Source organism: Lygodium microphyllum, chromosome 26, assembly GCF_053477565.2.
Source record: "Lygodium microphyllum isolate KBCC chromosome 26, Lygodium_microphyllum_v1.1.10, whole genome shotgun sequence".
NCBI lineage: Eukaryota > Viridiplantae > Streptophyta > Polypodiopsida > Schizaeales > Lygodiaceae > Lygodium > Lygodium microphyllum.
In genome coordinates this window covers 116,118,002-116,131,585 of record NC_141160.1, presented here as the reverse complement: position 1 = coordinate 116,131,585, position 13,584 = coordinate 116,118,002, and the positions used below count along the sequence as shown (strand labels likewise).

At 42.3% G+C, this 13,584-nt stretch overlaps 1 protein-coding gene across 5 annotated transcripts in view; it reads right to left on the bottom strand.

Annotated features, from left to right (window-relative positions):
* Window positions 1–1,229: 1,229 nt before the first annotated feature.
* The window catches only part of LOC148013724 (Calcium-binding EF hand family protein), a 53,369-nt gene continuing 41,014 nt past the window's right edge, over window positions 1,230–13,584 (bottom strand). Inside the window, exons 7-8 of one of the 5 annotated variants that reach the window (XR_015688895.1) lie at window positions 5,829–5,951; window positions 1,230–2,820 (exon numbers count right to left, since the gene is read on the bottom strand). The gene's annotated coding sequence lies outside the window, so the exon portion shown is untranslated. The remainder of the gene's footprint in view (window positions 2,821–5,828; window positions 5,952–13,584) is intronic. The other 4 variants (XR_015688893.1, XR_015688894.1, XR_015688896.1 and 1 more) reach the window with 4 other exon arrangements.

Here is a 13,584-nt window from a genome sequence, read left to right as displayed (position 1 = left end):
TCACAATTTTTAATGGCTTGCCTTCTTCAAAGAGGCTAGCTCCTCCTCCGAAAGCAATGGCGCCCCTTTTTTAGCTAGATGAGGATGTATGAGGCTTAAGCACACCCAACTTCCTACGACCTTACATTCTCCCAATGCAACCACCCTTACCACGATGTCTTAGAACTCCATGAAAGCTCTCAAAGTGGTATGAGTCCAATTTAAGATATTTTAGACTTAATGTCCTAGCAAGAAACACTTCACTACTCATTGAGGTTATGGGGATACTAAGGAAAACTAGAGGTAAAGACAAAGCACTTCCAACAAGTAGCATATGCAAAAAAGATATACTACCAACAAACTCTGGAGTCCATGCACATTAATGTTCATCATCTAAGTATATTTAAGCGCCCCAAGTGGTGATAGTCAAATTAACATCAATTTGATTCAACCAATACTAAGTTGTTTGATGACATGACTCTGTAGAGCCAACATCAAGAACTTGTATCTATGTCAAAGACAAACAAAGACTATTGTGTTCATGAGAAGATACATTCTAGTTGAGCCATTGCTTGCAAAGACAAAAATATTTGTACAAAACAAACAAGTCATCATTTACATTATGCAAAACAAAACCATAATTCTTCAACTCGACTAATGGATCAACTAAAGTATTCATCGGCATGATTGATGAAGGCATGGATACAAACACAAAACCATTTACCTTCAACCTTCACATCCTAACAATCAAAGCACAAAACCAAGGTAGCCCAAACTTGATTCTTGCTTTGCACTTATATCCTTGTGCCCTCTTGATCGCAAAAGACCTCAATTGGTTAATTTCAATAACGCTTTTATTCATATCATTTATATATTGAGTTGCCTTCCTTGGACCTCCTTCCTCTTTGAATGGTTACCTTGTCCCATTTATTAACGATCTAGCTATGTTCATGGAAAGTCAAGATCAAGCCGCTTGGTTTTGTCAACACGTTGCATGAGATGGACAATATAGGAAACAAATTGTAAGGGAGACTATAGGAAACAAGTTGGAACCTTATACAGCACCACATCATTAACATTGGTGAAGTGCAAGAACATGAAAGCTGAAAGTTGTCCCGTGACAACAAAGATTTCAACAAAAAAGGTACTCAAACATTCTTACTCAACCAAATTCACCATAACAAGTTCTATAATTTAGTTCATTCAAATAACAAATTCTCCCCCTATGCTCAAAGGATTCTACAAAAATGAGAGGCACAATGGCACATTTCACTCGTGTCAATTCATCCAACATATGTTTCTTTAACCACAATCTAAGTTTGCCAAAGAACTCAAAGTTGGCCCAAGATGCGTTTATATAGCATCATGTAACATGGCAACTCCTCTTGGTCCATTTAATATAGAATTATTCCACTGCACATGGACTTTTGCTCACCTAACTATCTTGGGTTTGGCCCCTTTTGAGCTCAATGCAAACAAAAACTTCTATGTTTATAAAGCAACTCCTCTTGGTCCATCTAATATCTCATTATACCACTGCACATGGACTTTTGCTCACCCCACTATCTTGGGTTTGGCCCCTTTTGAGCTCAATGTAAACAAAAATTTGTATGCCTATTAAGGTCTTTGATTCACTACTAGGTCCCCAGCAATCATAGGTCACCATAACTAATCCAAATTGATAGCTTGACATGGTTAATCTCATTTTCCTTGTGTCTCTGTTTTGCAAACAATTTTCTTGGTCACATTTTGATCCCTACATACAACATGAAAGCATCTTCAAATAATAGTTTTGATTTGAAATATGCATATCATATGCTATGCTCGTGGAATAAATTGTCTCCAACATGAGTTTAGTTACTTTCACTGTTAAGTCTATTTCTCCGCTTTGAATTCATTCAAGACACAATTTCTTGGTCACATTTTGATCCCTACATACAACATGAAAGCATCTTAAGATATTGTTTTAATTTGGAACGTGCAGGTCATACGCTATGCTTGCAGGATAGACTAGCTCCAAGATAATTTTGCTCCTTTCACTACTAAGTTTAATTCTCAGATTTGAATATCCATTCAAGACTGAATTTCTTGGTTTCAGAGTCTTGCCCACTCACATTGGTGTCAAGTCTAAGAACTTGAGAGAAGCCAAGGCCTTGGAAGTTCATCTAATGGCCCCTCTATGCAATGGTGAAAGTGCAACATAGAAGAAAACTATGTGCCTAAATGTCACAGAGGAGCTGTGTAAACACCAAGAACTGGGACACTGTCTGGTAGGGAAGGCAATGCTTGCGGATATTTGTCCATAGCATCTGATGTGTGTGGAGCTAATTTTTGTTAGCCATCTTACAGAATGAGCAATAGGATAAACACACTTCACGAGAAAAACAGAGGCTTCTGTCTGGACACACATTTTCACAGAAGCTTCAGCAGCCACGTACATACTACATAGCAGTGGAATTCACCACCTACAACTTCCAAGCCAGAGCCTCAGTCTGATATTGAAAAACAAGTAAGCATATGCCCAAACGGTTTTTTAATTTGATAGACAAAAAGAAGACTGACCCTAAATATTTTGCTTTTGAAATTAAACCAACCAACCCACACTTAAGTTCTACAATGGTGCACAAGATGAAACACTACTCAAGATGAAAGAGGAGACTTCACTTGGACCCCATCTTGAAAGAGCTTTCAGCTTCTTCATCAATTTTCCTGTCAACAAAGGCATCATCTTATGCAAATGTGCAGTGGGGAAGCACGGGTTTTAAAATTGGGTTGACAGAATGAGAAGGGATATTCATCTGTACTCTCTCTTAGCAAGAATGGAAAGAATAGGACAAGCCCCTGCAAAATATTATATAAATCATCAAAACCTAGAGTTGAGCAGAAGTTTCAGAATTCATTAGGTAAAACTATGCCTATCAGATGAAAACTACCCTCAAAATTAACACTTCAAAAGAAAACCGGTCTCCAATGTTTTGACCAGAGATACTTGACCTAATATTTATGCATGTGGAGATCTGAGAAGCCATAAATGATAGACTACACGATAACTTGTCTGAATTATAAGTCACACAATAATGAAGCTTTAAACCAGCACTAAAGACCAAGTGAGAGAATATAATTCTGCAGACGAATGTGATACATAGCTCTAAGCATGAAAATCAAAACTTATTTTGTCATATTATTCATGCCATATGATACTTGAGAGAGACACCACAATATAAGCATATAGGCTACCTGTCAGCTCCGGTACAGTACTTATTCACTTTCAAGACAACTAGGTCAAATAAACATCAATTCTCTCATTAGCTCTCTGCTTCCCCACTTAGCCTTCAGTCTTCTACTGCCTCCAATAATCTATCAGATTGATAGGATGCATCTACAAGAACCTCTGAGGCATGTCATGTGAAATAAACATCGATGTCATTAGCTCTTTGCTTCCCCCGTCAGCCTCTTCTACACAGCACATGCCTTTGTTGGGTGGAGCTTGGAAGTTGGAAGAAGACCAGCAGTCTATGGTGGATGCAGCTGCATGATATATATATATATATATATATATATATATATATATAGAAGGCATGAAATGGTGGAAATCAACAGTGATGTTGGGTTGACTCGAAAAAAACCCCTTCAAATACAAAGATTTATTTGTGAATGTTGGTGAGTGCTCTCCCTCTTACTTCTGCACTGTCTGGGCACAACATCTTCAATGGTTCATGCTTCTTCCGTACTACAAGCATGGAGACATGTTATCATCAATTCATCTCCAGCCCCATGGCAAGAAAGATCTAGTCCCTTTTATTTGAGATCTACCAGGATGTGGTTGAAACTACCATGCATTCCCGTGATTGGGTATTTTGGAAAGCCTAAATGTTTGGATCCTGTGCAGCCACATATGAAGGTTGTGTTTCACTTCCTGCGCTTCTGGGGTTGTTGCATAATTGGACTACCCGAAATGAATGCCTTCATTTCTAATGCCCATTCTGCAGAGCAAAGTCACATTGCTCAACTGAGAGGCCCACACCCCTTCTTGAGGACATGGAGTGCTGCCCCTGGATTCCACAGCCCCTACACATCTAGGCAACTTGATTTCCAACCTTCCATAGCTTCATTTTTAGTCTACAGCCTGCCACCCTACTGGTTTGTCAGACATTTCTACTATCCGGCAACCTGTTGAAGCATCAGCCAGGTCTGTGTTTGCTTTATTGCAGGCCACCCACCATCCCATGACCTTCCTTCATCAGCGGCCCTTATGTTTGCTGATTCAAATGTCTTCTACAACTGCCACATCAGTGTTTTCCACTACAATAGGTCAAGGTCAGCCACCCAGCCTTCAAAGCCTTCCAAAGTGCTAACATCATCAACCTGTACTCCAGAATACAGCAAGGTCTGCACTTTGTTCCCATCATTGGTCATTGTCATCTTCAGACAAATGTATTATTGCTGTGTTTTGAGATTAGTTCAAGTACAGCGCACTTGGCACCCACTCCTTCAGCCACCTTTGCCCCGGTCCTAGAGACATGAAGGTTCAACGCCCTCTAGTTGTATCATCTTCATACTCATTATTCATTCATTCACATTCAGCATTCTATAGATTGTGTTCTCTGTGTTATTGTACACAATGAATTTTCTATGTTGCCACACCATTTCTTTACATAGTACTGGAGCAGAGATGCTCTAAAAGCTAAAGATCCTCTCCTCTCATAAAAAAGGAAGTTTGGCATTCCAAAGTGCAAGAACACCTTTTGAGATGCCTTCCTCATTGTCACAGAAGCATTATCCTTCACAGCCTATGACAAAGGTTAATATTCTCAATTGTCTCCCTCAAGGACCTATGACATAATCATGAAAGATTGGTACTCAATCTAGAATCTGTATGCTCATGCATGATGGATACGAGCTGGTTCTGAGACAAATTATGCAAATTCAAGTTGGAGTGAGCTCTTATGATCTTGATCTACATCACCAAACACCTTTGGCATAGGAGTCCAATGAGCAAGTCTACAACGAGGAGAATCTTGTACATCAATCAAAGATCCATAATGGTGTGGATCACAAACCCCCAACTCAAGAGGACAAGTCCGTTTGGGAAACATGAGTTATTCAGTCTCAACCGTTCCACCAAACATGATACAAGGTATGTATGGTACAATTTTTGAGAGTTTTTCTCTCGTTCCTCCTTCCAAAATGCAAGGGTGAAGTTATCATGAATATCCAAACCACAGCAATATGTAAATGCAAGAAGAGGTGATTATAGAAACAAGTCAACATGTCAAAGTCACACCTCTACTTCTCAATGCTAATGAATTAGCTTTTGGTGCTTCATCATCATTTAATCAAAATCAAGCTTCATAATTTCAATTCCCACCCATTTTAGAAAATCCTTCTACTATATATACACGATCATCCATTCCATAAAACACTAGACCTAGGGCACCAAACCATTAGGCACATATCCCATAGGTCATATTCCTATCCCTTGACTAGGTGGGGCCAATGCAATGGTGATGGGAGTTCTAATCCCAAACCAAGCATAGATGGGGGACCTAGACCATAATTACCTGGAACAGGGAACAGGAATGAGACCCCCTGGAACGGGGGGAATGTCCAAGGTCGGGGAACGGGAACAAGAACGGGAACGGGACATGTCTTAAGTGCCCCAAATATGCCTTGCATGACCCAAATTGCCCCAAAGAATGTCCCTCTAATTGCCCCAGTACCCTTCAATGCTTGAAATTAACCCAAATGTCCCAAAATTGACTCGATTACCCCCATAGCTCCAAATTGCCTTGAATTGCCCCAATTACCCCAATTTCACTTGAAATTAGACAATATAAATGGATGAATACCTTGGAATTGAGGATAGGCTGAAATTTGATTGTGATTTGCAAGAGTTGATAATGCATCAAATTTGAACTTTGCATGGACTTCTAATTAGCTTGTGGGTTGTCTTGACACTTTGAATCTTCAACCTGAGAGAGAAAGAGAGAGATTAGTGTGTCCACATTAGGCAATGGAGATGGGTGAACATGTGTAGAACGAGTGTGACCCAAGCAAAAAGAAAAAACCAGAAAAAACGTCAATTTTCAGTCAATAGGCCTAGAATAGCCATTCCAAACAAGGAACGACAAAGGGAACGCCAGGGAACGGCCTTGGGAATGGCAGGGAATGTTCCCTAGCCGTTTCACCTCCTTGGAGGGTTTGGAACGCGTTAGACCGTTCCTACAGGCCGGAACGGCCATTCCCTATTTCTATGACCTAGACACAAGGGTATCCTACCTATATGTAACAAGCCCCTTACATTCCTCCCATCTCACATGCGGCCACACATTTTGCCAATATGTCAATACCTACTAGGCCAACCTACACCTTTTTGGCATGTGCACCACATGCTGGTCAGTGACCTCCTTTGGGGCAAATACCTAGAGTCACCATGCCACACACTTCGATGCCACATATAGCACCTAGTCACCCACATACATGTTCAGTGCCACCCACTTATCCAACTCCTCAAACAACCATCCCTATATTTGCATCAGCATCAACAACCATGCCTTCAGTGATAAGCCTTCATTTCCATGGCCAAATTTGATGCCACATGTCCTGGATTCAAAAGGTTTTGGGAACTCATTTAAAAGTGGGGACCCCAACCTAACCCCCATTGGTCCTCATACCAAATAGCTTGCCCTTGGAAGAGTAAAAATGCCACAGCCATTGTAGAGCTCATGCAAGGTCTTGTGCATGAGTTTATCTCACAACTTCAGCACTTTCACCTTAGTCAACTACTACGTCTCAACCACAAGCTCTTGAGCTCAAGATCATTGAGGGGGATGACTCGATTGTCAAGTTGGCAAAGTACTAGTGTCTACTCACCAAATTCATCACAACTAACCTACCAAAGTCTAATTATGATCACATCACTTTGATTGTGAACAAACTGCCACCTAAATATTTCAATTTTATGCAACAAGTCATCAGATAACCCTAGTTACAAACATTCTGTAAATATAAATTTCGACTTTTTCATTTGTTCGATCAAGTTCACAAGAAAACCCATCTACCATATTCAAAGGGAGCCTTGACTTTCACCATACAAAATGGAAGGCAAGAGGGTGGAAAGAACAATCACAAGTCACTATCAAGTAGTGCAGAGCAAAGTAACTCCCCCCCAAGATTGACATCAAGCTAGCAAGATATTCCCAAGAAAAATAGGCATTGTCAACAATACCAAAAGTCCAATCATTTTGAAAACTAGTGTTGCTCAAAGGCCAAGGATAATCCACTCAAGAGTCAAGACTAGACCCTATTCCCCATCAAGACACTCAAGCTCATTCAAAAATGGCACATTTGCCCCTCCACAATCAACACGAGGTCATCCTCCTACAACTTTGGCTTATCCAAGCCAATAAGGTGTCTCAGCCCTATATAGATCAATGGAGACCCACTAGTCACATGGCTTCATGACCACCCCCTAAAACCCTCTTGGCTTTCACCACAAAAAATGGAAAGCAAGAGGATGGAAAGAACAATCACAAGTCACAATCAAGTAGTGCAAAGAAAAATAACTCCCCTCTAGGATTGACATCAAGCTAGCAAGCTATTCCCAAGAAAAATAGGTTTTATCAACATTATTGAAAGTCCAATCCTTTTGACAACTAGTGTTGTTCAAAGGCCAAGGACAATCCACCCAAGAGTCAAGACTAGACCCTCTTCCCCACATAGACACCTGAGCTCATTCGAAAAGGGCACATTTATCCCTCCACAATCTAGAGGGGGTCATCCTCCTAAAGCTTTGGCTTATCCACACCAATAGGGTGTCTCAGCCCCGCACAAATCAATGGAGACCCACCGGTCACATGGCTTCATGACCACCCCCTTAATGTGCCCCTACTACCCTCGCAACCAATGGGTTGTTTGATCAATCCACAACCCTCCCATGGACTTTGGCTCTTAGGTGCTCCTTGTCTACATTGAGGGTAGAATGGATGCAACCTTCACCTCCCTTTCTAAGTTGCCATCTATATCTAGTGTGCCAAAAGTGATAGAGTCTACTTCACAAGAGATCCTTGAACCTTTGGTCTAGCAAACTATAGAATCTCCTTCTCGCTTGATTCAAATGTCTATGACACTAATCGAGATACTCTCACTTTTCCCACTTACATATCTTCAAATTCTAGCAAGGCATGCTCAGCTTGTCTTCACTCTTAAATTAGACATTCCCCTTTTTACTATCCTACATCTTTAACACACCCACCTATTTGTAGTACGAAATACCTTAAAAACCACATATCCATGAAAAGCACCTAAATGCATCTTCCTAGCTCTTGTCCAATTGTTTGTGTTAGTAAGATTGTCAGCTCATGTGTGAGTCAATGCATGCCATTTAGGACTGGGCACATTCTAGTTATTATAGGCATTTTTGTGGTGGTTATGTCATGTCAGTTTGGCATTTATAATGCCAATCACCAACATTCATTTAGGGCCTATTTTATGCCTATATATAGTGGGGCTCCTCCTCCTTAGTCATCATCATTCACCATATGGACTTGTTGTTGGAAACTTCTTGTTGGAGAGAGAAGCCAACACCAGTGCCCACGCAGCCAGTGGCTCACTGTTGTACGTGATTGTCTTGTGTTTAGTATATGGATTCCATTTCGCAAGCATTCTTCTAAGTTCTCTTCATTGCAATGTTCTCTCTTTCTTTTTCTTCTGCCTTGTGTTCAGCAGTTTATTTCAGCACTTGTTTATGCTTCCATTGTTGCATCCACTTCTGACATGGTATTAAATTTCAGGATGCTCATTGCTCCTGCTGCTGTGTTTTTCTGCTGATTACAAGCCCGTTTTACTCCTGATCATCACGTGACCTGCTGCTGGGTATTTTTCAACCTGTCTACGGTTCCCTACAGCCTGCGACAGCGTTTCATCTATCCACATCAGTCTGCAGCATTTAATGCTCCATTCATCCTGCATTTTGGTGTTCTTCCCTTGACTGTTGACTGGGTGACCGTCTGTACAGGTTATCTTTGCCATTTTTGGCATTTTCTGGCTGTGTTTTCCACTTCCTACAATAGTCATCCTTCTTTTCTGAACCGATTTTGACTATAACTGAGTGTTAACTCTTATTCTTGTGCAGTCTTTGTTGTTTGGTTGGCTATACTTTCTCTCTCCATACCTTCACACCTTTATCCTCTTCATATGGCTCCTCCGTGCGCTTCTACTAATAATAAGTTACATGGACCTAACTATTTGACCTAGAGTTTGTGCAAAAGTAGTTATGGTACATTGTTTGTGGAGCTATTCTCTTCCCTCAATGTCCTTTTCCACTTCCTAAAGATTTTGATGAGGACAACCATGCGGAAGCTATACTTACATGGGTAAGATAACATGCGTGCCTATTCTACTGTTCTTCAATGTATTTCTAAAGAAGTTCTACCAGTGGTTATCTCCTGCAGGACATCTCCCAAAGTATGGTAAAAGCGTCAAATTATGTACCAGGAACCTTTCACCATGCATGCAATAACCATTTATGGACAGCTTCAACAAATGAAGTTTGAGCCTAAGGACACCATTCAGTCATTTTTGCTCCGTGTTACACAAGTACAAAACCAACTTCGGCACATACAATCTACCCTTCCAAAGGCACATCTTGTGGAAACAGTACTCCACAAGCTCACTCCAAAGTTTGATGGAGTAGGAAATGCTTTGAGGGTGCAAACATCATCTACACTTGCGAGCTTTACCCATATGTCCTCGATGCTACTTGAGCATGAGACACCTGTGCGTTTACAGGGGAGGCTTCCGTCTCATTATGGAGGTTCCAGTGAGGCCTTTATTGCTTTAGAGAAGGGCACCAAGAAGAAGAAGTCAAAGGCTCGGTGTTATCATTGTGGTAAGAAGGGCCATCTATGGAAGGACTGCAAGGACTTAGCAACCTCACGAAAGAAGAACAAGAAGAACAAGCATGATGTTGACTCCTCTGATGAGTCATCCTATTCCTCAAACTCCGACTCGAATCCCCAAGCCAAGGAGAAGTCCAAGGCACAGAAGGGATTCACTTCTTCAAGTCGAGAGAAGGGCTTGGCTGCCCTTTTCTCTGCTACTTTCTAGCCTAGGTGATGCAATCATCCCTCACGACTCTCAGTGCCAAAGAGAGTGAGATGGGGTTGATGAACCTCCTCTATACAAGTATACATGTGCATGGGTTCCAGAGTGGAACATCCTTGATGCATCAACCAAAGTCTAGTAGGTTAAAACCCTAGAGTCGGGATTGATTTCCAAAGTCATGATGAGCTCATTATTTAACAAAGAGCGGGCTTGGCTCCTAGTCTTATGATCACATAAGGGGACACTTTGGCGGTTTGAGAAAATCCATGGTCATGTATGTTCAAAGGCATTTTTGGTAGGATCATCTTGTATACTCCTACAAAACATTGATGATGGCCATAGAATCATTCGGTTCTCTATTTTCACAAGCTAGTACGATCAACATCGACATCAAGTTCTCTCCAAGACACCTTGGTGTCGGCTTTATCACCCACTACTTGGGTATCCATGGTTCTACTTTGGTGATTCTTGTCAAAGTGCAGCAATGCGGAAGCGTAGGACAAAGACAGAGAGAGAGTGAACACAGAAAGAAGAGAGAGAGAAAGGGAGACAATGTAACGCAGAAAATATGCAATGTAATATGCTATATAGGAGTGCAGAAATATACACGGGTGCAAAAAAAAACATCTACATGTGTCTCCGCCTTGAGAACCTTGATCTCTGTCATCCCGGGTGATGTCCGTCTCTGCAGTTTGTCTTTGTCAGATGTCAGATCAAAATGTGATCAAGTGTTGGACCACCAACTCACTATAAATAGCCGAAAAAGAATAGTGGCCAGCACCAAGTCGACTACAGTAAATGCAACTGACTACATAAAATAATGAAAAAACTGTCTGACTGCAGAAATTGTTGACTGATTGTAGTTGTGCCACGTGGCACTTGTCCGACTTACTGACATGGCATCACACACCTGCTGATATGTCTTGCTGATGTGGTGCATGATGTCCGTACTGCTAACGTGGCCGAAGAATGACCCTCTAACACCCTCTCTAGATCCTAGACAGGTCAAAAGACTGAGAGATCTGGAATGTTGCCAAAGAAGAGTCTGGGAAAGCGCCTTCATAAACAAATCTGCAAGATTATCCTCCGTCTTGCAGTACTCCACATCAATGGTCCCATCCAGAAACTTCTCCCAAATGAACTGATACTGAATCTCAATGTGCTTCGTCGGAGCATGGAATACACGATTCCCTACCAAGGCAATGCAACTCTCATTGTCGCACCGCAGAAGAGTAGGATGAGTCTGGGGGAAACCAAGCTCCTCCAACAATCTTCAAAGCCACACAACCTCACATGTGGTGGAAGACGTGGCCCGATTCTCTGCCTCAATAGAAGAAAGGGCTACCATGGGCTACTTCTTGCCACTCCAAGAGATAACACCTATACCCAAGATAAAGCGTTAGCCTGTAGTAGACTACTGGTGGGCCACATTGTCAGCCCAATCCGAGTCGCTCCAACTTGCAAGAACAAGATCTAAAACATCTATACCTGCTAGATAAAAAATCCCTAAGTCAAAGGTCCCCCTCAAATACCGAAGAATCCTCAAGATAGCCTGCATATGCACCTGCTTGGGTTCACTCATGAACCCCACCAAAAGACTCACAGCAAAACAAAGATCAACACGAGTGCTCAGTAGCCAAATCAAGGATCCAATCAACTGACGATAGTGGAAAGCATCCGTCAAGGGAGAATCTGAGTGGGAAGTGACCTTCCAATTCAAATCCATAGGAGTAGAAATGATCCAACAAGTCTTCGTCTCAAAAGTCACCAAGAGCTCCTAAATATATCTCTGTTGAGAGATGAAAATCCCCTCTGAGACTGATAAATCTCGTGACCCAAGAAATGAAGAAGCCCCAAATCCGTCATCTCGAACGTCTAATGTAAAGCTGTCTTAGTCTCTTGCACCTGTTGTGCATGATCTCTTGTCAGAATCAAAACATCAACATACAACACAAACAACACACGACCAACCTCGGAAGTGTGCACATAAAGCTGCAGATCGACCATGGAGCGTCGATATCCCAACTGCAACTGAAGAAACCAGTTAATCTTCTCGATCCATGCACGCGGAGCCTACTTGAGGCCATACAAGGTCTTCTTCAACCTGTAGACTTACCCATCCGAGGATCCAAAGCTAGGAGGCTGATCGACATAGATCTCCTCCTAAAGAAAGGCTGATTTCACATCCAACTGATAGACTGTCCATCTCCTATGGCCAGCCAAGGCAAGAACAGCTCAAATAGTCGCCATACGAGCAGTGGGGGTAAAAGTATCATGGAAGTCAATACCAAGGCACTGAGCAAAACCTTTAGCAACAAGGCGAGCCTTGTGCTTGTCCAAAGAACCATAGCTAAGATACTTGGTCTTGAAGACCCACTTGACACCAATCACCTTCTTGTGAGAGGAACGAGGCACAAGAGACCAAGTGCTAGTCCTCTCAATAGCCTCCAACTCGGCTTCCATAGCCTTCCGCCAATGGTCAGACTACAAAGCTTCCTTCACTGATGGGCTCTCGATCATGCATAACACAAGTCATCAAACAATAGTTAGAGCGAACAAGCTCCGTAGAATGTGCCCCGTTCCTCCGTGACCTCCGTGGTCCATCCTAAGGTTCCCACTTCTCAGGGACCCCTTCAATCCCTGAATCTCGAAGTGTGTCACGAGCCCAACGAGGAGAAGGCCGGACCTCTCCATGTCGCTCTCCATCTGCTGAAGACTCAGGTACATCCACCACGGCAGAAGCTCCACTAGGGTGGCTGGTGAAAGGAAAGACTCTGAATCAAAAGAATCTCCATCAGAAAGCTCTGGCTCCAAAGGAACTGCCTTGGGAGCCATACTCTCCCCTGGATCTCCAAGGACGGGGTGCTCCTCACCCCCCTCTATGGCCGAAACTTCCACAAACTGCACATCTCAACTCGTGTAGACATCCCACTTGACGGATTCAAAAAGAAGATAACCTTGGGACTAGGAGTTGTAGCCAACAAAAACCTATCGTCGAGAATCTGCCTCAAACTTGTCACACTGCATCTTCAGGATATGCACATAGCGTCACACCCAAAGATCCTGAAATACGCAACATCGGGCTTAGTCACAAAGTAAGCCTCAAAGGAAGTCATCTTGTCAACGGCCGAAGTGGGAGATCGATTGAGGATGTGAATTGCGGTAGCCACTGCCTCAGCCCATAGAAACTGAGGTGTCTGTCAATGCTCCATCATAGTGCGCACCATCTCAATCACATTGCGGTTCTTCCACTCCAAAATGCCATTCTCTTAGGGAGTCTTCGTATTAGCAAACTCTTGATAAATGCCCCTATCTACACAAAAAAGAGCAAACTCGTTAGACATAAATTCACCACCCTTGTCTAAATGTAAGGTCTTCAGTCTTCGGCCAGATCGGTTCTCCTCAAAGAGAAGCCAATTCTTGAAGTGAGAGAAAGCCTCCAACTTCCATGTCAAGAAATAGACCCATGTCATCCTGTTGTAGCCATCTACGATCAACATG